General features: G+C 48.3%; 1 protein-coding gene across 2 annotated transcripts in view; it reads right to left on the bottom strand.

The window, feature by feature from the left end:
- The window catches only part of BANF2 (BANF family member 2), a 33,249-nt gene extending 21,056 nt beyond the window's left edge, over positions 1–12,193 (bottom strand). For both annotated transcript variants that reach the window (XM_019805777.2, XM_002925073.3), the window contains exon 1: positions 12,117–12,193. The gene's annotated coding sequence lies outside the window, so the exon portion shown is untranslated. The remainder of the gene's footprint in view (positions 1–12,116) is intronic.
- Between the last annotated feature and the right edge of the window lie 13,436 nt (positions 12,194–25,629).

Genomic DNA, 25,629 nt, shown 5'->3' with positions numbered 1-25,629 from the left:
GGTTGCTTCCGCTTTTTGGCTATAGTGGGTGATTCTGCTAGGAATATGGGTGGTCTATATCAGATATTTTTAAACCTCTTCATTTACATTCCCTCACGGGTAGAGCTGTTTGATTCTGCCTCTGTCTGCTGTTATAGCCCTAGAGAGAGCGGGAAAGCAATATCGTCTTGGGGAAAAGGAGGATTTTCTCCAGAAAAAAGAAAAACGGAGAGTCTATTTCATCTGCCTCGCAGATTCTAGAAGAGGAAGGAGAAGGCTTGCTCCATTATCCACAGAGAGAAGACAATGTCTGCGAAGTGGGTAATAGAGGCAGGGGACTTGACCTTCCCACTCTGGGACAAAAATACCAGAATGAGCAGACCTGCTAGATTCCAGAGGGTAAAGTCCGGGAGGCCGGCTGGGCTGGGAAAATGGTGCCTGAGACCCAGCAGCCTGCTGTCTCGGGCTTGCCACGAGACGACAGGAAGAGGCACTTCCTAAACACTGTGGCTCTGGAGCAGCGCTGCAATCCTCGGCCAGACAGAGGAGCCTGAGCTCGGGGCCGGAGACTCTGGGAGGGCCGATGGGTGAGCTGAAGCCACGAGTCGGAACGAAGAGGCCCCACGAGTAGGGACCTTCCAACCAGGGCAAAGCCCCAAGCCACGGACTCCAGAAGAGGCTCCCACGATTATCTCTAAAAGTGTAGAAGGGGCTAATTACCTCTGCAGACCAGAGCAGCCTCGCTGCCACGGGATCCGGCTATGGTCCTGCAGGTTCCGTGAGTATTCAAAGCCCCGTGCCCTCACTGCTGTAAGGACCCACGTGCCCCTCTCCGCTCCCCACCGCCACGGCCACAGAGCTCCTTAGGGAAGGTGGGGAGGGGCAGAGCGGTCCCTAAGGAGACACACTTTGCAACAGAGACTCTTTAAAATTTGCAACTGAAAAAACAGATGAGTAGGTCCCCAGCCCTGCACCAGCTGAGGCACAGGTCCCCCAGCTGCTGGCGCGGCTGCTGATGGTGGCTCCCCCGGGGCAGTAGCTCAGCAATGAGGGCCACCACACCTGGAGACCCCTGGGAGGTCAGAAGGCCCAGGCCCTGCCTCCGAACAGCCAGTGACCTCTAACCTCAAAGTAGAAAAGCCCCTGATCCCCTTGTCTCAAGGTGGGACCAACTCTCTGGCACCAGTCCTGTTCCAGAATGCCCAGGGGGTCAGGCAGAAGCTGGTTCCAGCCAGCACCGCAGCCTTACTCAGCCCCTGCTCTCCTGTTTCCCTGTCATGAGGGCTTTCTCCCCCAGCCTAGGGGGGCCAGATACAGGAGATAAAAGTACAAAATACCAGATGCCCAGTTAAGTTTGAATTTCAGATAAACAATAAATAAATTATTAGCATAAGTATGATCCAAATATTTCACAAGACAGACGTACCAAAGAAGTTATTCGTTGATTATCTGAAATTCAAATGTAACTGGGCATCCTGCATTTTTTCCGGCAGCTCTCCCCTCCACCTCTGACTGAGCGGAAGCCCCTGAATTGGCCCACACTCCCAACCCTGGGCTCCTAGGTGAGCCGCGGGAGACAGGAATTCTTCCTGTTGGGATTTCCCTCCTGGACTTACTCCACATCTGGCTCACTCTCCGGATCTGATGAAAGCCGCAAACTCACAAAGCTCGCAGCTGAAGGGAACACAGCATGACAATCCAAGGCTAGACAGAGAACTGCTGTAGGACAACATGTCACTCAGAAGTCGCCTTTGAGGCAAACACTAGTCCGGATGTCAGGGTGCCTCTGCTCGTCTGGAAAGAACATCTGGCGCCAGCAGGGCTCACGCCTGGGTGGCGGGTTAAGTGGGAGAAACGAAACCAAAGAGGGCTCCCGTTTGTTGAACACCTACGACGTTGCCGGCCTCTGTCTGGCCGTGGTCCCACCTAACCTCAAAATTCATTTGGCAGCACCAGAAAATTGTGCCTATTTCGAAGGATGGAGAAATTGAGGCCCAGAAGGGCAACAAGGATTACATATCTAGTAAAAGGCAATGTTGGGGTTTGAGCTCCAAAGCCCATGTTCTTCCCTCTCCAGGATGGGAACCAGAAGGACAACAATGGCAAGGTTAGCAGGGGCCGGCCCGCCTGCCCACATCCTCTAGGGGCTCACGGTTCCCTCCACCAGCGCCTGTGGCTTTCCCGGCAGCTGACAGGCAGCAGTAGACGGATAAAGGCCCAGTGCCGGCGTGGCTCGGGTGGGACAGTTCCCAGATGTCCCCAGAGGGATCGGATCCCAATGGCCCATGGTGGCAACCTGCTTGTGGACAGTTAGCGGCCACCCTCCCTTCCTGTTTTGCCTCCTCGCCCTCCTACTTGTATGACCTGGACCCCTCGCAAATTAATTGCTTGCGAGGAAATTCGATTCTCAGGGTTGGTGACAGGGAAAGCTAGCCTAAGAGAGCAGTTAGTGCCTCCCCAGGCTCCCCAAGGCACCTCGGGAAGCTCTTTCCCATGTATGACTTCGTTTAATGTGCCCCGCATGCGAGGTGGTGGGCTCTGTGATGATCCCCATTTTACAGATAAGATATGTTAACTGACTCATGGCATTGCCAGGCCTCAAACCCAAGTGAGCCTCAGACTGATATGTGCGTTCCCAAGCGCTGAGTCATCAAGAGAGGCTTCCGCTGCATTTCTGGGCAATCATTTTCTCTCCTTCCTGCTCTGGACTGAATTCCTTTACTTGGGTGCAAATGCAAACTGGGGCAGCTGGCCATCTGCCAGCAAGGGGACGTCTCATGGTCCAGGTGGAATTGTGCACATGTGCAGTGTTGTAAGCACTGCATTCGTCCTAAGACACGTGAGGTCACCGCGCTGTGTCTTCTGCTTGTTCTTTGGCAGAAAGAATGCTTAGTCCCAGATTCAACTTTCCCTTATTCCCTTTGCTCACATTTTATGTGCCTGCCATTGCCTGCTGGTCCTCAGCAGAGCAGTTCCAGTACCTTCTAAGGACCCCTCCCATTCTGCCTGTCTCTGTTTGTCAGGGTATGGGCCTGTGTTCTGTGTGTTTTAGTTCAGAAATTGGCGCTAATGACTTACCCAATTTTCCCAAGTGCAAAGACCTACTAAAGACTCTTTCCAAAAAATATTACTAGCCTTCCTGGTCCTGGCTTCAGAGAGGGGACCTCAGCCAGAGTCGTGTTCTTCTCTTTCTGATTTGTTTCCATTCAAAGCCAGGTTCTCAAGGCCATAAAGAAAGGGTTTCCCAAAGATTGCCGTTGATTTCATTTACTGCATTATTCATGTGAACAGATAATGAACTATTTGTATTGCAAACAAGACTTTTGCAGAGATTACACAAAGGAGTTTCGGTCATTTCTAGAGAACTTTTGGTGTTTTGTAGCCATCAAAAGATAAGCCTGCTCGTTTGTAAACACGCTCTTGGACATGGAGCATAACCACATTCCTTAGGGGGAAGAGACTGAGTTCTCTGGCCTGGGCAGGGCGGTGCTCCTCTCCTACTAAGGATTAGTCTCAACCCTGGATTGTCAGGGAAGAGTTTAGGACCTGAGTCTCAATGACTCTTTTGAAATCTGAAATCAGACACCCTTTGGAGCATTTATTTAAAGTTCAGACGAGGGGTGACAAACATAAATCAAAAGGGTCCAGGTAAGTGAAAAAAATAAATCAGTGAGGAAAAACAGTGCAAGGGCAAGGATAAACAAGAACTGATATTTGGCATTCATCAGGGACGTCACAAAAGGTGGGGGCTGTGGCTGAGTGTGGTGCCACACCCCACCAAAAGGAGGTAGTCCCCTCTCAGGAATGTGGGCCCCCGGTGACCAGATGTGGCGAGTTATTTCAAAAGAATCTAAAAATTTAGATTTTTATGTGCAAACTCCCATTTTTAAAATGATGGACAATAATTCAAATATCTGTCACATGATGTGGACCCAAACAAACAATGCCATACCACCAGTTTGCCTCTCCTGCTGTAGACTTTCCTTCCAGGAAGATGTCCAGCTCACACACATAAATACAATTCGACATCAAATTTCAGAAGTCTGTGGACCAGGGGCCCCAGGTTAGGAACCTTTGCCTTCAAGGTTCAACTCATAAAACCTTCATCTTGGGTGAGTGGTTCTCATCTTTAAACTTGGACGTGGTTTCCTGGGGACATGTTCTGATTTTCCCCCATGAAGGTCATCTACAAACAGGCAACCAGCATTCCCACCTCCACTTCCCATCTTCCCACTCAGTGGCCAGACACTCACTCCCAGAGTGTCTTCCCAAAGACACTCCCAGAATCTTCCCAAAAGTCCCCACTGGGATTTTCATCTCAAAGGCATCTGCTGATGTTCAATCATCAGGAAAATGCAAATCAAAACCACAATAAGATATCACCTCACACCTGTTTGAAAGGCCAGTATCAAAAAGACTGGAAATAACAGGTGTTGGCCAGGATGTCGAAAAAAGGGAACCCTTGTGCCCTGTTGGTGGGAATGCAAACCGGTGCAGCCACTGTGGAAAACAGCATGGACGTTCCTCAAAAAATTAAAAATAGAACCACCAGATGACCCAGCAATTCCATTTCTGGGTATTTATCTAAAGAAAATGAAAACACTAATTTGGAAAGATATCTGCACCCCCATGTTCATTGCAGCATTACTTACAAGAGCCAAGACACAGAAACAACCTAAGTGTCTACTGATGGATGAATGGATAAAGAAAATGTGGCATATACATAAAACGGAACATTATTCAGCCATAAGAAGGAAATCTTAAAAAAAAAAAAGGAAATCTTGCCATTTGCAACAATATGAATGAAACTTGAGTGCACTATGTTAAATGAAATAAGTCAGAGAAAAACAAACACCATATGATCTCACTTATAGTTGGAATCTAAAATTTAAACAAACAGGGGCGCCTGGGTGGCACAGCGGTTAAGCCTCTGCCTTCAGCTCAGGGCGTGATCCCGGCGTTATGGGATCGAGCCCCACATCAGGCTCTTCTGCTATGAGCCTGCTTCTTCCTCTCCCACTCCCCCTGCTTGTGTTCCCTCTCTTGCTGGCTGTCTCTCTCTCTGTCGAATAAATAAAAATAAAATCTTTAAAAAAAAAAAGGAAATCCAAATTTACTAAAATTATAAAAAAAATAAATAAAATAAAATAAAATTTAAACAAACAAATAAAAAGAAACTGAGCTCATAGATACAGAGAACAGATTGGCGGTTGCCAGAAGTGGGGCATGGGGGTGGGTGAAGTGGGAGAAGAGAGTCAAAAGCCACAAACTTCCAGTTACAAAATAAGGAAGTCACGGGGATGTAACATACAGCATAGTGACCATAGTTCGTAAAACTCTATTGTATATTTGAAAGTTGCTTAGAGAATAGATCTTAAAAGTTCTTTTCACAAGAAACAAATTTGTAACTATTTATGGTATTGGATACTAACTAGACTTAATGTGGTGATCATTTTGCAATATATACAAATACTAAATCATTATGTTGTACACCTGAAATGAATTTAATGGTATATGTCAATTATAGCTCAATTTAAAGGTAAAAAAAAAAAATCCACTGGTGGAGGCATGGTTTCCAGTCCATGTAGACCTGGCTGAAAATGCTAGGGTGTGGTCCCCTATCTCTTCCCTTCTGGGCTTTGATTGCTGATGGCAGGTGCCCACCCAAGTCATGCTTGGCGCTGGCTCTTCTCTCATGGGTCAATTACACACATCCTACCTTGATCATGACATCGACTTCTCCAACTGATCTTTGGACAGAGTCACCTGGAAGTGACCAAAGAGACATAGATGCCCCCCCTGCCCCGTCATACAGAGCAAGACCTGAAAAAGCCCTTTGCACTCCCTGGGCTCTGAGCCATTGCTGTCTGCTCAGTGCTGCTTCTCTGAATGGCAGTGCAGGGGCAGAAAAGAGCCAAGCCAGGGCATTGGCTGGACATGTGTTTGATCTTGGCTTTGCCCCAATTAGCCGGGAACCTGGACCTGAGCCCACCTCTCCATTACCAGCATCGCATAAGAAGTTCTTACTATGGATAGGCAAGGCAGCGCAAATCCTCGAACATATATATATAAAATCCTTTTAATAAAGCTATGAGGCAGGAACTCATTTTAGCCCCATTTAACAGATAAGAAAACTGAAGCTTAGCGAGGTTAATAACACATCCACGACTGTGTGCTTGGCAAGGAGAGGAGCTTGAATCCTTCATGTCGAGCTAATACTTGTGAGTTCTGCCAACTGACCAATGGCCACTTTTTATTGTTTGTAATCATGGGCCACTGAGTGGCTTAGAAGCACCACATATGAAGTGCTCACCCCAGAGAGGCCCTCAAAGACGCTGTTGTGATAACCACCACCTCACACCACAGCCCTGACGCACGATCTCTGTCTGGGTTTACCGTGCACGCTTGGCCCTGGGAACCTGAATTCCCCCGGCCCCTCCTGTCTGGCACTAGCGGTGCCCTGGCTGTTGCTACACTTCCACGTCTGGCCAACCTTGGAGCTCCTTCAACCTCAGAAAGCTGCCATCTTGCTGGGTGAGTGGCTGTGTTTTTCTAAGTCCCGACCCACGGGGCTTCCTGCCCGGTCAGTGGTTCCCGTCAGGCTGGCAGCGGCGAGGGGCAGGTCCCAGGCAGGGGTCAGCAGTTGGGGGGCCTGGAGCCCCTCACAGGGGCCATGCCACGGAAGCCTAAGAGCCATTGCAGGGGACGTCTGGGAGAGAGAACAAACACCCTTCGGGGGGAGGAAACCAAGCTCCAAGGTAACCCTTCCACGCAGCATCTGATTGGTCAACGTCGCAGTGGTTGGAGGAGCTCCACACGAGTTACATTAACTTTCCCAAATCACATTCCCTTTCTCAACCTCAGTTGATTCATCTATAAAATGGGTGAGGTGGCGTTAGGTTGATAATTTCCCAAAGCGTGCTCAACAGAGCAATAGCCTTCATCTTCCCCTCACTCGAGGATTCGAGGTATACTCCAGCTTATTCAAGACCCTGACAAGTCCCACGCAGCAAGAGAACTGTTGTCTTGGCCTAACCCACTCCTAAGCTTCCTGGACCACACAGACTTATAGGTAATATCCATAAACATCCCTTAGGCCAGTGTTCTGTGGAACGTGCCTTGACTAATTTTCAAATGTTTTCTGGTACTAAAGGTCTCAGCCCCTCTGAGTCTGTGCTGGGGGCCAAGAGGCCTGGTTGGCTGTAGGCTCCCTGGAATTGATAAGGCCCCTGCCCTCTGCTTCCCCAGCCATCACAGAACATCTGTTCTCATGGCGAACTGTGGTGAGTTCTTGGTTTCTCAAGAGCTCTCACTCCTTTCTGATTTTTGCACCTTTCCGGACCCCATTCCGTGTGGTCTGGGTGGAGCTGGCCTCACTATCTGGCTGCAGGAACATAGTATGACCAAGGCCTGGTACACATCCCCCTGGCCACCATGATTGGTTTGTTGCAGATATGGGACTCCAGTGGGACCAAGCAGAGAGAATTCTGGTACTTTTGCTGGAAAGATTAAGAAAGAAATGTTGTCTTCTTCCTGGTGTGGTTGCAAAGCAGGGGTCATGTCTTCCTTCACTTTGGGAGAGCCTGCCAGAGATAGCTCCAAGGGGAGGCAGAACTGATGATGGTGACATTTTTCTGACAACATCACTGAGGGGCTGGATCCAGCCATTCCTGAAGCCATGACATGCCCATCAATCCTTTTCCATTAAACTAATTTGAGTTTGATTCTACCTGTAACTGAAAAAACCTCACCCCACCAATTTTACAAGAGATGTGCTGGGTATCCAATATTAGAGAAAAGGAGGAAGGAGCTATAGAGCTTGGTGAAGCAATGTGTGGGAAGCATCTGGGAGATGGAGTGGGATGGTTCTCCTGGCACTGTGTGGGCACAAGCCTGGGGACCAGGGGAGAAGAGACTGATCACATGGACCCTAGTGAAAATGGGCAATGCTTAATCAGGGGAATGATGCACCAATGGTTGTGTCTGGGGCCAAACCTAAACATTGGCCAGCCCTGACAGGATGCACTCTAATACAGCCTTGCCTGTGGTTCTGATGGTCATCGACCCAAGGACAGGCATCTCGTGAGAGCTTGTTAGGAGTGCAGAATCTCAGGCCACACCCCAGACTTACTAAATCAGGATCTCCATTTTAACAAGGCACCAAGTGGTACATGTGCACAATCCAGTTTGAGAAGCACCGGTATTGGGGTAACGGTAGTGATTGTGGTAGTGAGCAAAGATGGCCGCCACCAGTTCCTTGCTTCCCGTACGCCCTGCCCACTGGGGGGTGGGCAGCCTCCCCCCTTCCCGCCTTTTATCTGGGCTTATTGGAGACTTGCCAGGACCAACACAATGTGGTGAAGTGGTGGGACCAGGACTGTGCTTGGCCCTCAAGAAGCCTGTTTGCTCTGCATCCTCCCTCAGAAGCCAGCTGTCATAAAGTCTGACTAACCACATGGAGACGCCATCTGGAGGCCATGTGAATTCTGGAAGGGTGACGGAGTGACCCTCGCCAATTCCATGTAGAGCTGAGCCCTACCCAAATTTCTGATCCAGGGCATTGGGAGAAATAACCCATCATTGCTGTATTAAACCACCAAGCTTTGGATTCCACAGAAGAAGCCTACGGAGGCAGTGACTACCTTGCCTCCTGCAGGGTGTTCACTCGCTCTAGACACTGTGCTGAGCACTTTCCACCTGCCACGTGCCATTCCAGGCACTGTTCCAGGTCTGGGGTGGAGTGATCACGAGAGATAGCGCCCCTGCTCTTGCAGGACTGAAGTTCTCGTCCAGGAAGATGGCAGTAGACAGGAAAATACCCAAACACAATGCCATGGTGGAATGTGTGTGCCCCCCACCCCAGCATCTGTCTGTTGAAATCCTAACCCCTAGAGTGACGTAATAGGAGGCGGGGCCTTTGGGAGGTGATCAAGGTGGAATGCTCATGAATAGGATTAGTGCCCTTGCAAAAGGAACCCCAGAAAGAGCTCTTTCCACCACATGAGGTGACAAGGAGAAAAAGGCTGTCCAGACTCGGAAGCCGAGGCTCGCCAGAGCCTGTCCGTGCTGGCCCTTGATCTCGGACTTCTCGCCTCCAGAACTGTGAGATAGGTTTGCTGTTTGGAAGCCACCAGTCCATGGTGCTCTGTAACAGCAGTCTGGAGTAAGACACACAGTAATTTCGGCGAAATCAGGAGCAGCTCGGAGTGGCGCTGGGAACGATCTCAGACAAGGTCGGGAAGGGTGCTCTGAGGAGACACCCTTGACCTGAGGCGGTGATGGTGGACAGGGTTAATCCATAAAATGCGACGCTGCCAAAGCCCCGAGGAAACAGCTTGGCTTGTTGGAGGCATAGGCTGAAGGTCTGGCTGGTGAATGAAGCGGGAGGGGGCCACTGCGGGGAGAGGGGGGAACAAGGTCAAGAGATGAAGTCACAAAAGTTGGCAAGGCTACAGCCACCCTGTCCGGTCCAGTGGTCACTAGCCACACAAGGCTATTTAAGCCAAACTTCCTTTAAAATTAAAATTGATCATTCGGTCCCTCAGTCACACTAGCCCCATTTCCAGCACTCAATGGCCACATGTGGCTCCTGGCTACCATACAGGATGGGTTGATGAGAATATCTCCCTCAGTGGGGAAAGTGCTATCCACCAGCACTGGCTGTAGAAAAAACCAGAGTAAACCAGGGTTCAAGGTCAGTCCATGTGCTCTTGAGCTTGGCACTTCGTTAAATCCCTTGAGGTTCTGCCTTCCCCTGGGATTAAATGAGGTTCTCGAAGCCCAACAGTGGGTCTGAATTATCCACGGCAAGATGCCAAGTCCACGAGCGGTTGAACTGGGGTCTTACCAGGAGAGCATGTTCAAGGATTCATCCATGGTAACTGGCAGCAAAAAGGCCTGTTTAACTGACTTCTTTGCAACCTCATTTAAGCTGCCAATTTGGGGCTCCCTGATGTGAAAAAAGAACAGAGCGTGGCTACTATTTCAGGGCAATGCGCAGAAGGGAAATTGCTACAATTAGCCAAAGCTGATTTTGATTAGCATATTTTCTTCCTTGGTGCATAACATCTGTTGGTGTGGAAACAGTCACTCTGTCTTGTCCCGTTAGGGCGAGAGGCACGGGCAGTGAAGGAGGCAGGCCCACGGGGAGCCCAACGGCAGCCAGAGGAGGTAAAATAGCCCATGAGCAGCTGGGCAGGTCACCAGCAGTTTGTCCTGAGGAAGGATAAATAGGAAAGGACTTCGCTGCACAGTCTGGGAGGCGGCAGGTGGAGGTCCTGCTGTCCTTCGAGTTGGCGAGACCTGCATTGTCATTATTGTTCGTGGCGGCTCCGCAAGTCCTCTGCTCCTGGGACAGTTACCCAACCGTCCTCACCTGAGAAATGCGGACGATGACACCCAGCTGATGGGTAAGGGGCAGATTACGGGAAATCATCTCGGCGAACACACTTGGCATACAGTAGGTGCTCAGCAAGTGTTGGCTGAATCATAAGCTTCACAGGAAAGAGTTTCAGGAGAGGGAGAGAGATAGGCTAAGGGATGTTTGATCAGCGTTCAGGCTGGTTCCAGTCCTGGCACTGTCATCGCTTCATTCATTCAGTCAACACATATTCATGCTGGGAATTGGCTCTGTGGCCTTGGATCACCCCCGCTCCCCTCAGAACCAGCCTGGCCACCTGCTTCCTACCTGCAGCCCAGCAGGTGGGGGGAGCTGGTCTCTATGGTTCCTTCCAAGCTTTCCCCACTAACAAGGCCTGCAGCCCCCCCTGGAAGGCCTGACCCATTTGGGTTCAAACATGGAAGGCTAGCAAGGTTTTGAGACCCAGATCCTTCAATCTGGGATTTGGAACAGCTTTTAAAGAGCTTTTGGTTCAGTTCTCGACTGATCACAAGGATCCTGTCCCAGCCCTGCTGACGGAAGGCACCGGGTTTGCCCAGATGCTTCCAAAGGCACTCTCACTGCCTCCCAAAGGAGCCCATTCTATTTTCAGAGCGCTCTAATCTATGGATATGCTCGTCCATATACTGAGTGTATAGAAATTCTAGGTTAATGTCCCTCTTAAAATGCGGCACCCAGCACAGAACATGGTTCTCAGTTTCCATATCTATAAGATGAGCATGAAAATGCCTACTTCGCCTTCCTGGTGTCAGGAATTAAGAGCAATCACAGGGACGGCGGGTCTGACGTGTAGTGGTGCTTAGTGTTTGTCCCTTCCCTTTCCAAATGAGGGCTCAAAGTCATCGGCCCCCAACAAACCTTCCCTGTGCGTGAGGTGCTCGGCGCCTGTGCACACCCACCCACCGGTTCCTACAGATGGCCAGCGGTCCGTCTGGATGTGCGGAGCCAAGGGACAGACAGGGCAGTGGGGGAGGTGGGCTCCGCCTTCTGGTGCCCCCTGTGCCAGTCCCCACTGATGGCTGCTGAAGACCCTTGGGCCTGAGACCACCCTCAAGCTACTGCTGGTGAATCAGCTGGGAAAAAGCCAGCATCCTGCCCTCACCACCCCCGCCTTCTTCCCTGTTGCCTACCCTTCCGGTGTTCTCACCCATCTCTCCACTTCCCATAAGGTCTCAAATCTCTCTCTCTGTCCCAAGAGGGAAGGAAGAGACTTGCTACACTGGGCACCACTGGAATTTGGATTTAAAAACAGCCAAAGAGAGAAGCAAAGCGTACAGAGAGGAAGGCCACCGTGCATGTTCTCAGAGGGGAGGCGGTCTCGGCATCCCTCACATGCTGTGAGGGTCTCACTGGGCCAAGGCTGCCTTTGTACCCAGCGGGGACTCAGAGCGATTCTCTAGTGGCTACACCATCTGAGAGCCTGGCTTCCCCGCCGCCCCCCCCCCCCCGCCCCCCNAACCCAGATGACCTTTGTCCAGGGAGCCGGGGCAGGTGGCAGACTGGGCCCAGGAGGTGATTAGAGTATCAGTTCCTGCAGATGGCAACCCGCACAGCAAGGTCAGGAGAGGGTGTCTGTATCGCATGAGCCCGCTTCCCCGGGAAGGGCTCAGGCTTGCTCTGGCACACTGCTGGCCACCAGATTGGGTCTGCTGCTGTGAGTGTGGGACCCTGAGGCACTAGGCCAGCCACCCATCGGCTGTGTTTCTGTCCCTGGTTCTCAGCGTGTCCAAATACTCACCAAGAGTGCCCGGCAGGTCAGCGCTGCAGGTCAGCTTGTCTCGGTTGCCGTGGCCCTGTAAGTGCAGGCCGGCCCTAGGAGGGTAAGCTTATATTCTGGCACACGGGCAAGTCAGTCCTGAGATCCTGAATGGGTCACATTGTGATGTCACTCCACTGGGGTCCCCCATAAAGCCTGCCGTCACTGCTGCTATCAGGGCCGCAGGGAGCCCCTCCTGAATACACAATACATTTGGATGCTGTTCTGGTTGGCGCTTCTGGAAAAGCAGCTGCCCTTCTAGAGTCTACCAGCCTGGGGGGCCCCAGGGCCCCAGTGCCTTGCATCCCCTACCCCACCTGGTTTGGGCCAACACAAGGGACCCAAGAGCCTCTTTCAATTTTTCCCACACAAATTGACTTCAAGGGGGTACCCCCACCCCTTAACTCTTCCTCTGCACATTTTCTATGATTGATTTAAAAGTCCAAGGCACACGCATGACTTTTCTCCCACTGCCCACCTGGCATGTCCAGAGGCAAACAGAAGAATTTAAATATTAGCTCAGAAAACAAACAGGAAAATGTAAATCTCCCCCACCCTCTCTCCTTAGTCAAACCCAACACAGATGTCTCTCAGGGTACCTTCTATGGTTTCACACGCCTGCGCAGCTTTCCTCTGCAGGTGATTGGTAATTAGGTGCAATTTCTATTTGATAAGCCCTCCCAATGAAAAGGAAAACCCACAAAAGGGGCTGGAGTCTGAAAGGTTTCTAGAAGTTCCATCCCCTTGCTTCTCTGGTGCTTGAGGTCGGGAGCGGGAAGCATTCTAACCAAAGAGCAAATGGCCTTGCCTTGGAGACTATCTTAATTTTAGAGTCTAAAACTGTGGTTTTCAAGCTTTAGGGTACTTTTAAAACATCCGGAGGGCTCGTTAGAATACAGATTGGCTCCCCAGAATTCCTGACTTCAGGAAGCCTGGGGGTAGGACTCAAGAATCTGCATTTCTTTTTTCTTAATAATAATTTTTTATTATGTTATGTCACCATACAGTACATCCCTAGCTTTTGATGTAAAGTTCCATGATTCATTACTTGCGTATAACACCCAGTGCACCATGCAATACGTGCCCTCCTTACTACCCATCACTGGCCTATCCCATTCCCCCACCCCCCTCCCCTCTGAAGCCCTCAGTTTGTTTCCGAGAGTCCACAGTCTCTCATGCTTCATTCCCCCTTCTGTTTACCCTCCCCATTCTTCCCTTTCTTTTCCTACCGATCTTCCTATTTCTTATGTTCCATAAATGAGTGAAACCATATGATAATTGTCTTTCTCTGCTTGACTTATTTCACTTAAGGCCATATGCACTCCAATGTTCATAGCAGCATTGTCCACAATAGCCAAACTGTGGAAGGAGCTGAGATGCCCTTCAACAGATGACTGGATTAAGAAGACGTGGTCCATATATACAATGGAATATTACTCAGCCATCAGAAAGAACGATTTCACAACATTTGCAGCAACATGGACGGGACTGGAGGAGATAATGCTAAGTGAAAGAATCTGCATTTCTAACAAGTTCCCCGGTACTGCTGCCGCTGCGGGTCCAGGGAGTACACTTTAAGAGGTGTTGCTCACAAATGTAATGGTGCTCGTCTTCTGGGTTTGAGCCTAAAAACACTCTGCCAGCTGATGGCAGTATTCAGGGGTTGCTGGAGAACGAACAGAAGCTACAGCTTTGGGGCCAAAGCTGGCTGAGCCCTCTGGATTCAACCAACCTGCTTTACTGAGGGTCTGTTCATTGCCAGTGCTGAGCCACGCCAGGGAGGCACAGCTCATGCTGTGCTCTGCCCATAGCTTCGTGGCTTTACCACTTCTGTGCACAAAGGTGGCCTGACTTCCAGCCGCCAGCACCTATGTCTCTTTGTTTGGGGGCTTTCCTCAGCTGCTGGAGCCCACCCTACCTGCAGGCCGTGCAGCTGGGAGCCCAGGAATTAAAGTCTCCCCAGGAACTTCCTCAACAGGGACTGTTGGTGGTTGGTGGATAAATACCCCAGCTCCCTCCCGTTCAGGTGGAGCAGCTTGGAGGCACACTCTGCGCCATCTTCCAGAGGCCTCGGAGCCTCAGTTGCCCACAGTGCTAACTGGCTTGATGACACACCCTATCTTGCTGCCTTCCCTCTCCTGGCCCACTTCCCCACCCCTCTGCCAGAGTTTCCTGGGATTGCCTCTAAAGAAACAACTTGCCCTTGAATCCTCCTTTCAAGGTCTGCTTCTGGGGGAACCCAGACTAAGACATCATGAATAGGGAATGGTTTTTGTCTTTGGTAAGTTCACATTTAGAGGGGGAAAGACACATACTGTGGCTTTAGTACAATCAGGAATTTCTGGAAATTGCTGGTGGGTCTCCAGGCAGATGGAGGCATTCCGCTGGTTGCCCTTTGGAGGGTCATCAAGGGCGCCTTGAGGAAATGTAGGAGCTCAGACGACACTCTCAGGGGGAGGCCAGGGGGAAGAAGGGGCCTGGCAACCTGGCCCAAAGGCCTGTTCTTCCACATAGGCAGGCCAGAATGGGGTACCCACAGGGGACTGATTTGCTATGCAAATTCCTCTTGCTTCTATCTACCTGGACAATCCTCCTGAAATAGGAACATGGATGTGGACCTGGAACCATATGAAATATGGCTCTTGCTAGGTTTGGGGGGCTGTCGGATACTTGGAAAGAGATTGATAAGGGTCTCTGCTGGCCTGATAGGATTAATATGCTTCCCCAGGTGCCCATGCCCATGCCAGGCCTGCGCCTAGCCTCACACCTGTACTATAGCAGTGGGGTGTGATCCCCCAACTCCTCCCACATACCCCTCCCCATCATCAGCGTCAGTCCTCCCAGAGACCCCCAACATACAAACATACAATCCAAGTGAATCACTCTGCATGGCATCAAAACACTCTTCAAATCCAGTTCCTGGCCCCTTTGGTCGGACACTTCGTGTACCAAAACCATGGAACTGCCAGTGAATGGCCCCAGTCACTACTTGGTTTCACAGATCATTCTCAGGGGACCAGGCACCCCAGAGTTTTTCTTTCCCCACATTTCAACTTGGCTAGAGGGGGAATGAAGCCTGTTGTCCCAGAGCATTGTGTCGATGATAGCATCAACCTTTTCAGCGTTACCCAGGACTCAAAAAATCATGGCTACTAAACAGCCATCAGCCCTGCCTCTAGACGAAAGGATCACATACATGATGGGGCCCAATCCCAAGACCTCAGCACAGAGCTAAGAGATGAAAACGGGGGCTCAGCTCGTGCCTTCAAAGACAGCAGCCTCAATGTCCACCTTACATTTGACACTCCCAAAGTCACAGAAGTGCCTTTGGCCCTATCGTTTTATTTTTGTGATTAATTTAAAGGAAATTGTCTAAAATATGGGGGAAACCTAGACATTCAAGTGTTAATTTCAGTGTTATTTCAAAAAGTGGGAAATTGGAAATCGTTTAAATGTCTAATGGAGGAATGATTGAATAAATTGTAGAGAATCTCCGTGTTGGAGTGTTAGGAGCCATTAATATAATGGTCAGGGAGACTGCGGGGAAACAGAGAAGAATGGCGATATTAAGTGTAAATTTAAAAAGCAGAGGCTACAAAGAATTACAACTATGGAAACGCTTGCCTGTGGGAAAAAAATGCTCCCCATCATCAGTGATGAAGAAGAGGCAACTTAAAACTCCCACCTGCTCACCAGAGTGGCTGCAGTTAAAAACGGCGGAAGTGTTGGTGCGACTGTGGAGTAAGCTGAACTCCCATATGTCGTAAAATGGTACAACCACTTTGGAAAAGGGCTTGGTAGTTTATTCTTTAAACATACAGATCTACTAAATGACCCAGCAAATCCTCTCTCAGGTATTTACCCAAGAGAAATGAAAACACCTCCACAGATGTACAAGAATGTTCATAGCTGCTTTGTTCATGATGTCCCCAGACAAGAAACAACCCAAATGTTTGTTAACAGGTGAATGAATGAACAGAGTCTTACATATTCTTATAATGGAATATTAGCCAGCGATGAACAGGAGCAAGCTCCTGGTACCTACGTGATAACACGATTAACCTCAGAGTCACGCTGAACAACAGAGGCCAGAGACAAGAACAAGCGCTTGATTCCATGAAGCTCGGGAGTACGCAAAACCAGCCTCAGGCTGCAGGAGTAAGTTTAGTGATTGCCTGGAGGAAAGGGTGGGGTAGGGTGGGGGAGTGACTAATGGGGTAAGGGAAGTTGTGGTGTAAAGGAATGTTCTAGATCTTCAGTATAGTGGCAATTACTCAAGTGTTTCTGTTTGCCAAAACTCATCAACCTGCACAGTTAAAATGTGTGAATTTTAAAGCATGGAAATTATATCTCGAGAAAGGTGAGAATGTGTGTGTGTGTTTGTGGTAGGTGTATACACGACACATATGATGTATCCATACATTCCCACACATGACATATAAACACACGCACACACACAGAGACATACACACACACACACACACATTGCTTACCTAGGAGGAAAAACCAACAGGCAATACACTAAAATGTGAAAAGCATTTGTGTTTCATTAATGAGATTATAGATGATTTCTTTTTCTCTTCTTAGATTTGCCAAAATTTTACCTATATGGTTCTGTCTTTTATATGATAGGATAATAAACATTTATTTTTTTTTAGTCTCAAGTTGCTGGAGGCAAGTGCTTATGGTGGTCTACAAAACGTTAGGTTTTTACTGTGTGTGTGTGTGATGACTCCTATGGATTTCTCTTTCTGTATATTCACCAATTTAAATCTTCAAGCCAATTTCAAATCTTGCATCCCCTACGAAATTATTCATAATATACTTGCCAGAAACAAAAACTGTCTTGCATCATCCACCATCTCTTCATATATTGTTTCTCTTTAACCATAATCATGTGCTCACGAAGGGCTAGAATAATATCTTTATTCTTTGTATTCCCAACAGTTCCCAGCACAGAAAAAGCACAGAAATTTGGAGAAAATAGACCTGAGCTAGCACAGGGTCACTATGTACAGTGGCACAGGCTGTGCACTGCACAAACTCGAAGCAATGATACGAATGGCTCCCCCTGCTGCATGGATAGTGCCCTCTGGAGTTGTGCAAACAGAGTTCTTGGTCAGAGTACCTGTCTGCCACTTCCTAGTTTTGTGACCCTGAGGAAGTTAATAGGAATGTTGAGATGATTGAATTGAGATAGTGTGTGTTCAAAGCCTTGTGCAAACTATAACACAGTCTACAATGTTACATGTGACGATTCTCATAATAAATCTGGTCCCTGCCTTTACACCTTGCTCATTACCATGACTTCCTCGTCAGCTTTTCCTCAATTCCCTGAAGCTGTCAAACACATTCCTGCCTCAGAGCCTTTGCACATGCCGTCCTCTCTCCCTAGAAGACTTCTGCACCCACATCTTCCGGCAACTGGTGCCTTTGGGAGATTCCGATTTTGGCTGCAATGTCACTTGAGCCTTTACCTAAGCATCCTGAAAGAGCCTCCTCCCCACTGTCATTTTCTATCTCACCACCCTGTGTTCTTAGTATCTGAAGTTACTGTATTTGTTTGTTTAATTCTGATGGTCCACCTCCCACCCCAAACCTTCATACGTAGAGGGTCTATGTCTGTTTTGCTCATGCCATATCTCCAGCCCCTGGAGTACAGTAGGTGCTCAAAAGCCATTTACTGAATGAACGAACAGATACTTATTGGTAAGTAGGCGACATGCTGTATTTACTCAATTTAGTCTGCCAACTGTTTTCCAAAAACAGGAGACTGTGAGGCAAACATGGCTTGTTCCCACCTCTGCTGAGAGTGGAAACCCACCCCAGTGGCTGGAGGAATCTGCCCAAGATGTGCCCGGTGGCCACAGGTCTGAATGTTTGCCACTGACGCTGTGCCAGGTAAGGCTGCGAGTCAGCCACCGTGTCGTGAGGACACGGGGAATAAGGAGGGCATTGTGCTGCCCACGGAGATGGACGGTTCCGAGAACGCTCAGGAAAGTACCTCCCTCCGGCCGGACACACCTCTCCCAGCCAGGTACTTTGTTCCTTTCTCCTTTCCCTTTTTCTTTCCCCGAATGTGAGCAAGGAAATCAGGCCAATCAGCCTTACCTTTGTTCCTCGTAGCTCTCAATGTGGGGTTTCTTTAAAGTTCTGGTGCTGGCGTAAGCTCTGCCAACGCCACAGTGGAATTTTCTGATCCATGCCAAAGATGGAGCTCATTAGTTTTCCTGCCTGAGAGAAAGAAAACACTTCTTTAGGAATTGGCGTGTTTAGCGTTCTGCTGAAGGAGGATGAGGCCTGCCTGCAAGGAAGTTTAATGTAGGTTTGTAGGTGGGTCATTTAGGGGGAAACCAGCCCACTGCACAGCACCCACGGGCCTGCAAATACCCCTGGGGGTTGCCCACACTGATTGCTCCCTGCTGCCCAAGGGCTGAAGGCAGGTCAGGGCCCTGGGAGACTTAAACAGAGGCAGGAATGTGCCCCCACTTTCCCTTGAAGCGCCCACCCTGTACATTTCCAGAACGTTCTTCTGCCCTCACTCTTCTTTCCTTTTCTGAAATGTGTATGATTTCTGGAAGCGCCACTCCTGAGGTCCTGCTTTTCAAACTGGAAAACAGGTGGGTTATCCCCAGTGCCTGGACCTGATGCTACCAGATAAAATAGCCAGAATCCTTTTACACAGTGGTAGATCATTTAAAAGCTTATATGAGAACAAACAACATATATTTATAAATAGAAAATAGTGTAGGAGAAAAAAAAGTAAAAACATGTTACCTATGAGGCTAGGACTTCAAGTGATTTTAAAACATTTTTCATGATACTTTTTCCTATATTACCTGTATCATGTACAGTATTCATATATATATATATATATAGCTTTGATAAAAATAATAATACAATGATTTCCATTTTTAGAAAATCTGTCCTTGTGGATATATTTTGGAGTAGAATGCAAAAATTTCATGGATATTAATGTAAATCTGAATGATTTCCTGATACAGATGGTTTAGAGGCAGTTTGGTGCAAATGTCTGAGAGATGTTGCATGGCAAGTCAGTAAAACTTTAGTATGAATTAGTCTGAGTTCATTGCTCTCTCTCTTTCTCACACACACACACACACACACACACACACACACACACCCCACCACCACAGATGGCACCTAAACTCTACAAGAATCCACGGACTCGAAGTAAAATGACACTAGAAAAAGAAACAAAAGTTGTCTGATTTAGAACTGGCTCATGAGTTTCTGACCAGGTGTGGGTTTTTCTGACCACAGTGACCGTTAGTAGTCTGAAGAGGAGTGTCAACGGGGCTACAAGCAATGTTCTCATTCCACCAAATCTAATTTTTCTGCAGTGCACATTCAGATCGAAGGCTGGACAGTTGTGCCGGGCTGAGCCAGTCGGCTTGATCTATGAGCCGGTTGGGGGGCCTGCCAAGCCAAAGCAGAGAGCTGAACCCAACCACCCTAGCGGGCTCTTTCTGAATTTTATTATACTTTTTTTTCCTTTTCTTTTTTCTTTTCTTTTCTTTTCTTTTCTTTTCTTTTCTTTTCTTTTCTTTCTTCTTCTTCTTTTTTTTTTTTTTTTTTTTTTTTTTTTTTTTTTTTTTTTTTTTTTTTTTTTTTTTTTTTTTTTTTTTTTTTTTGCTTCTGGTTAAAGACTTTCTTCAAAACTCTCACTAATGATTTTTTTTTAAAAGCTGATTAACAGAGTTTGAGAAGAGCCACACGATGATTAAGTGGTTGGAAAAAGACATGGAAGAAAGGTTGAAGGAGCTGCACTTTTTAAGTCTGGAGGGCAGAACCCAGAGAAGGGTCTAGAATAATGATTTTTAAGTGCCAGGCACGTACTAATCAACCGACACGCACTCTGTGAACACTTAGCAGACACCGGGCATTGAGCGGGTTCCTTAGCTCTGCCCTCGAGCCAGGAAGAGTAAGTACACAGTGAGGTAGGAGTGATTTAAGATAGACAGAGGAAAGGACTTCCAAAATCACAGGGAATTCAGAAGGAAAACGCATGACTCAGGCCTTTCGTAAGTTTTTATCATTGCTGAAGAGTCGTCATTCCAGTACACAGATTTTGCCGGTGAACTCTGGTGCCCAGTCATGTCAGAGCGGCCTCTGCGTGGAGCTGGTAAAATGGGGAGGGGGGGAGTGCATTCAGTGGTTTTGTGGAGTAAACAGCTCTGTGGGCTCTATGAGGGCAGAGAGAAAGCAAGTCCAATCCAGCTTTGCACCTCCACCACCAAGAGGGTACCTGGCAAACTTAAGCGCCCAGTTCTGGAATGATTGATCAAAGGCAGCTCCTGGAAGGTGGAGTGGGAGGGAATGATTAAAGCTGGAGAGAGCCTGCTCTGGGCAGAGGCTTGGGGTGGGCACAGACAGGGAAAGGCAGAGCTTGGCGAAGGGAGGGGGACACCAGGCTATGGACTTCCACAAAAGTCAGGCGGAGAAATGAAGGTTTGATGCAGTGCGCACGATTTCAGGCTCCCGAGGGGGAGGCAAGACAGGCTGGGAGTAGTCGTTTGCAAAGGTTAAGTTTGCTAAAAGTGAGCAGGATGGATTGGAAAGAAAAAGAGCAAAAAAGAAGACAGTCAGGTCTTTTACAGTTCCTGTATACCCTCTCACTCTATTTACTTTGGAGCACTTACCACAAGCTGAACGTTAGTCTAATGAATTATTGATTGCCTGCCCCCATCTCTACCAGACTGTAAGCTCACTGAGCATAGGGTCCTATGGGCTCGTTCTCTGCTGAATTCATAGCACCTATCATAGACTCTAGTGTGCGGCAATACTCCATAAATATTTATCGAATGAAAGAAGTAAATCAGGAATGTGGGACAAAGTTCTGGAGTCCTGAGTTCTTCATCGCTGGTAATCATAGAGAAGAGTCAAGATGTCTAACTAGCTAGGCTAGTGAAGGATGCTTTCTACTCCGGGCTGGAAAAACAGAGCCCCATTGTGCTTCTGACTCAGTGGCTCTCGGACTTTGTCCGAAGAGGTCCAGCGAGAGGCATCTAGCCCTACTAAGCTGATCCCAGGACCACAATACGTTATTCATGACTGGTACTTTCCATCTGAGATGGAGGAGTATGATTCCAGAACCCAGAGGGCTGTATTATGGAAAGACGCCATTTTCGGAGTCTCCGAGGCTTATTTAACTTTGTCATAAGCGTGAAGTCACCTGCCTCGTCTGCTACTGAGGGTACAATAATAATACTTCCCTCTCCTGGTTCTGGTAAGGATCATCTGCAAAGCACTTTAGAAATAGTAAAAGTGCGAGATATACATCAACCATCTATTTTTTTCCCCCTTGCTTTCTTTGGGGACTCACAGCCAGCCACTGGGTCAGTCCTCATTTTTGCAAGACTCCTAACTCCGAGCTCACTTCCAATGTCACCCACACAAAACCAAACGCTCTTACCCAAGTTACCTGTTACTACCACCTGCAACCATAAAAATTGGTGATCTAGGCTCACGCTTACCATCCAATTTCTTTGCGTAAATTTTATTTTTCTTTTGACACTTGTTATAGTCTGTCTATAGCGATTTTTCTTCAAGTGCATGATAAAATTACTCTGATTTTAAGTGGCACTCCTGCAAAACTTAAACCGTCTGGGATATCACAGGGTCTCTGCTCTACATTTTGCAAAAGTATAAATGTGCTGCCTATGGAGAAGGAGCTGCGTTCTTTTTTAAAACTTCTAGATCTTAAATTTGTGTTTAAAGGCGTTTAAAAGGGCCCTACATTCATTCATTCCTTTGTTCATTCATTCAGCAAGGGTTCATGAGTTTCAGACCAACACTGCTGGTGGACTGTTGACATCCGGTCCTCCATTCCTGTGCACCTCAACGGTGCCTTCTTCCTCGGGGCTTTGTCTGTGGTGTGGGCTGGAAATACCAGAAGCAGCCTCCAACCAGTAATGGAGGGGTGTTAGTGAATAAGTACCCTCCACTCTGGTCCAGATGACTATTATATTCAGTGGTGTGAAGGAGCCAGCTTGTTCACGACAGCCGATTGTTACATTTTTAAGAATTTTTCAAACAGTTCATTAAACAAAGCCTTTATTAAAAATTTAATGACATAAACTTACAATGAAATAGATTGTACGAGGGGCGCCTGGGTGGCTCAGTCGATTGAGCCTTTGGCTCAGGTCATGATCCCGGGGTCCTTGGATCCAGCCCCCTGTCAGGCTCCAAGGTCAGCGGGGAATTTGCTTCTCCCTCTCCCTCTGCCCCTCCCCACCACTTGTGCTCTCTCTCTCTCCCTCAAATAAACACATAAAATCTTTTTAAAAAGTTAAAAAATTAAAAAAGAAACAGATTGCATGAAAAACAGAAGTTATAAATACTCAACATCATCTCTTTCCAATGATTTCACTACATTTCATTGTTACATATGCCCTTGAGATGATTTATGAGATTATCTCTGTGGTATACAATGGCATATTACTGCAGATTTCTTCCCTCCTTTGTGTTCAGTGACTTAGCAGCTTAAAATCAGCTATGACGGGAATATTGACACCCTGGAAATTGGCAATTGCTGCAAATTAAGAATACCTCCTGCACCCCTACCTCCAGAGCCCAATGTTAAGTATTCACCAGCATAACAGCCCTATCCTGCCTGGAATCTTGCAAAAGCCTCCCAGCTGGTCTGGGGATCCACCATTCTGCTGTCTTAACTAATGCTAATGTGTTTTTTAAAAAAATGTAGATCAGATCGCAAGACTTTCCTGCTTAAAGCTCCCCAACACCATTGGCTTCCCAATACCTTCTAGGGAATGGGAGACCTAGGTACCTTCCAGCCTTGCTCATCCCTTGCCTTTCTTCCTGTTTCCTGAACCACCAGCTAAGCTCCTCCCCACCACAGGATTTTTTTTTCTTATTCTTATCCTTCTTTCCAAGACAAGATCAGCTTTTTCTCATGTTCAAGTGTCAACTCAACCATCACCTCCCCAGAGAGGTTTCCTCTGTTGATGTTCTTTACACCCACCGCCCTCCCCATTCCTAGATCCCTGCACTTCTCCATCGCTAGAGGCTGTTCTCTTCCTTGTAGCCCTTTGCACCATTTTTATCCATCTTGTTTATTTATTGGTTGACTTGTCTATTTTCTGTTCCTCACTAGAATATGAGCTCCAACAAAGGAAACCCTTTGCCTTGCTCCTGGCTGTCTCACCATCACCTAGAACAATGACTGACACATAGTAGGTACTGAGGTGAGGTGAACCCCAACCCGCCCAAAGACCCATGCATGGGCCAGCCAAGATCAGCCAAGCCTCAAGCCTTGTGTCAAGCCCCTGAGTTTTGGAGTGGTTTGTTAGGCAGCAATAGCTGATCGATACAGAGTCTTTTGTGGGTTTTCCTTTCTCTGTCCAGGACTCCAGTACTGGCTTTCTCTTGTTCCCATCCACATGCAGCTCCCAGCTCTATATGCTGTGTGTGTTCATCTCTGTTCTTAAGGTCCAAATCCCCAACTATGTGCTTAGCTTTCCAGTCCGTGTGACCCACACTGGCCCTAGTGCCTGAACTTCACAGAAGCAGTATCTCCACCTGGGCTTCCCTCAGGCTCCTCAAATTCCACATGTCAATAAACATGCAACATCCTCCCCATTTCCTGTCCCCTACATGTTCATTCTCCTGTGGGTCCTGCCCCAGTGGTGTCACTCTGGACACCAGCCAGGAACAGGAGCTCACAGGAGGCAGATCCCTGTCCCTCATGCCCTGTGGTCACCAACCCTCACCTACTTCTAATTGCCCCTCATAAACTATCATCGCACCTCCCTCTCCTGCCACCACCCCGTTCCCAAGCCCTTGTCACTGGAGCTGTTACAATGGTTTCCCAACCTAGCGGGTCCCCAACCAAGCTGAGCATCACTATTGCTGGAAAGAGAGGGCCAAGGGAGTGATGTCAGCTGTCATGGATCACAAATCTCTTCCTGAAGTCACCTGCCCACACACAGCATGCCTTTCAGTATCTGGGACCAAGTGCGGCGGTCCTGTGCAGGACCCTGAAGCCCAGCGCTCCCCCTCTGACTAGCCCTGAGACATCGGGCAGGTTGCTCAACCTCCTTGTGCCTCAGTTTCCTCATCCCTAAAATGGAGATAATAACCGTACCCCCTGTACTGAGTTGTTCTGAGGGTTAAATAATTTTACCTACACATAGAGCATCTCAAATAGCTCCTGGTGCGTGCAAGATGTAAAAATGTTATATATTGTCACGATGGCTTTGTTTCCACGTGACATTCTATTCTGTGTGTCATTTATCACCCTTTCATAGTTGTTGATAAAGCAAAAGCTCTTTTTACACTATGAGATAGTCTCATCTTTTCTGTCTACTCCTTTAAAATGCCATCTGTGATTTTGTAATAGAAAGCACAGCGCCGTCATGAGTGAATGGACCATACTAGGTGATTCTTCTTGTATATTTAGGGTTTCCTATTAAGAACATTCTATTTGTTTTTAACACACAACTAAAAACCACTATGCCCCTCCATCTCCCCACACGCACCCCTGTCCTCCTAATCCTGGGATGGTTCCTGTTTTTCTCAGACACACCTTGGGAGAGAGTAAGGCCAAAACTCATTGACGAGGCTGAGCAGGACCAAGGATGGGGGTCCGTGGTCACAGCAGTGGCTATGAGAGTCAGGTCAGGCCAGGTCAGGCAGGGGGTAGGGGGACCTGCCTTGGCCCTAACAGAGCCTGGTGGAGGGAGGACAAGGAGCAAGGAGGGAGGAAAGGCAAAGGCTCAGGCCAGGCCACGTCTCCATACTGAAACATACATTGTGTTGAGGCCAAACCAAACGTTAGATTATGGAAGAGAACAGAGAGCCCCTTTTTTGTAAGTACCCCTCATGCCTAGGAACTTCGCGACCCTGTAGTTCGTTTAACATATTTACAGAACATGCATTTACTGAGCCTCTACTCTGTGTAGGTGCCGTGCAAGGACCTGGGTCACGGTTGCATAGAAGATACGACTGTGACCCTTCCAGACCCTCCAGGCACGTATCCTTCTGCCAAGGGTTTTTTGTGGTGAGCAGCTGCTTTTCTCTGCCAGAAGGTTTTCTCTGGCTGATAGGGCCTGGGACTAGTTCAAGTCCTCTCAGAGGAAGCTCTCAGTCAATGAGAAGTGGGAGTGGTGGGTAAATGAGCCACCTCCTCACTCCTCAGGTAGGACATTTCTGGGATGTGTTCCACACGGTTTCCCGGCATGCCCAGTGATACTGAGCCCGTTTGCCCACACCAGTCACTTGCTTGATAATCGTGTTACTTGCCTGATTCAGCTCCCTCCCATTCTACTTCTCTACCCATGTGTCCTATGATCACCCCCAAATGAGTCACTTGAATCCAAACCCCCTGTCGGGATCTGCTTCTGGGAAAACCTAAACAGTGGGTAAGATGAGGGTCTCTGCCCACAGCAAGGTCCTCAAGGGCAGCTGAGTCTTTACTGGGTCTGAGTATCACTCTAGGCTGCTTGCCCAGCCT

Source organism: Ailuropoda melanoleuca, chromosome 13 (assembly GCF_002007445.2).
Source record: "Ailuropoda melanoleuca isolate Jingjing chromosome 13, ASM200744v2, whole genome shotgun sequence".
NCBI lineage: Eukaryota > Metazoa > Chordata > Mammalia > Carnivora > Ursidae > Ailuropoda > Ailuropoda melanoleuca.
This window is presented reverse-complemented; position numbering and strand designations above follow the sequence as displayed.